The sequence below is a fragment of the Pinus tabuliformis genome, chromosome 8, assembly GCF_031772625.1.
Source record: "Pinus tabuliformis cultivar Carrire ecotype Pingquan chromosome 8, CPIR1, whole genome shotgun sequence".
Taxonomy (NCBI): Eukaryota; Viridiplantae; Streptophyta; class Pinopsida; order Pinales; family Pinaceae; genus Pinus; species Pinus tabuliformis.
This window is the reverse complement of record NC_142294.1, coordinates 14,639,303-14,641,487: the sequence shown is the minus strand read 5'-3', so window position 1 is coordinate 14,641,487 and position 2,185 is coordinate 14,639,303.

The following is a 2,185-nucleotide window of genomic DNA, read 5'->3' as shown; positions in this document are numbered from 1 at the left end:
GACATGTTCTGAATTTTGAGTCTTTTCTTGACCTTTTTGAAGTTGATGAAGAGGATGTGTTAGTGTCAATCTTTGAAGACTTCCATCAATGATCAAATATACTCTTACAAAGTGGTTTTAGGATGTTACTGTCAAATTTTGTCATTTCAGTGAGTCTTCAAGTAAAATTTGGTCACTAGGTATTAGGTCTAGGGTTTGCTTTTACTCCTGTCAAAGTTGTCCAAATGTTGGTTCATGTCACCATTCAGCTGAGTGTACCATCATTTAGAAGGTTTTCATCATCATGTCAGGTTCCAATGGGTCATTCTACACCTTGTTCATGCTTCAGTTCTGCCTAGGTAAGGTTCATTTCCCTCTCCTAGGGTTTTGAAGATAATTTCTCTTAGATGGTCAAATCATCAGCAAAATTTGTATCCTGATGTTCATACACCTTCCCCTATCCTTAATGTACCTTATTAAACATTTCCCATCTTTGATATCCCTCAAATTCCTCATTTTCACACAAACCCTAGTTTCTTGCTACAATTTGACAATTTTCTAGGCTAGGCCTGTGTTTTGCCCTTTTGGATCCCTTCCTCTCACTCAATATTTGAAATTCCACTTTCCCCTGCTTCCTAACATCCTTCCCTACTTTCCAAAATTTTCTCAAGAATTTAGAAGCCCCTTATCCCCTTCATTTCACTTCATTTCGACAAATCCCCTGTTCCACACATCAGGATAGGTTTTACTCCAATGATGTTTCTGAGCATGAAAATATGCATTTTGGAAACTTGAGAGAGGTTTTTGTCCACAATAGGCTAAGGAAAAGAAACCTCCTTCACTTCTTACACAGGTGTCATGGTTTTATAGAAATGTCAAAAATATAGTTTCCTCAAGAGAATTGATGCACCTCTAAAGTGACCTTGGGAAAATCACGATTTATCCTAGATTGGTTGGCCAAATGACTTCCTTGATGATTCAAATGATAACTAGAGAAAAATATATTTCTAATGTGCTATCATGAGCTCAATTTGGGGTTGAGGAAGACCTTCAAGAGTTGACTAAAACAACACTCTGCCTTTAGGTAGCCTCATTTTGCACATTTTGTCCAGTCTTGGGAGATTTGACTTTTGACAAGGCAAATGAACTCCAAATTGAAAAATTCAAGTTTTTCTAGAAACTAGAGTCAATAATATTTCCAACGAGCTATCCTGCACCCAATTTGGACACAGAGAAGGCCTCCAAAACTTGTTTGCAAAGAGGCACTATGCACTCATCCAGCGTGGCGCATTGGGTAGTGATTTACAGTGTAATTTTATAACTAGCGCTACGCATTGGGGCAGTGTGGCACATAGGTCTACAAAGCCTGAAATCCATTCAAATATTCCTCAAAAGCTCTAAAATTGCAAATTCTTCATTCCAAAAGTAAATTAACACCTCCATATTGCCAATGTATGAGTTTCCATCAATGTTTATGGTGTTTCAATAGGTTAAAAACAAAACCCTAGTTCCTTGCAAAGTTGTGTTGAGAAAATTGCCTAGGGTTTGCAAAATTGCAGTTTTGCTGTTGTATCCCCATTTTCATTTTGCTCTCACTACACTTCACTCATATCACTTTCTCTCTCCTCTTTCATTCACACTCACCTATCCCCTTATCCCTAAAACTAAAAACCCTAATACCTAATCCCACTATTCCCAAACCCTAATTTGCATCTCTAAACCCTACCACTCCTTAAAAACCCTATAGCTAGCATCAAATCGTCCCCTCATTAGTCCCACTCATCCATGGATGCAAAACATAAAATAAAACTAGGCAAGCAACAAAGAGAAGGAAAACCATGTTGACAACACTTGAGCAAGAAATTCAAGCTGATCATGAATCTTGGCTTGCTAGAGAAGGCCAACAAAAAGAAAAACATGTTGAGGAATATGGCATACCACTACTTGTCAAGAAATGTGGTGTGCAAAGCAAGAATCAGGAATTTGAAGGCCAAATTGAAGAAAGCCATGAGGAAGAGAAAAGAGAAAAATAGATTCCAGATCTTGGTTGAGGCTTCCTTAGACTAACATAGCACCTAATGAGGAACAATCAGCCCAAATTTCAAGAAATTTGGGAAACTTTTTGCAATTTTGAAATTTTTGGCCTACAAAACAGGTTTTTTTGCCCAATGCGCTACGCCACTAGCACTACGCATCGAGTTGGCTA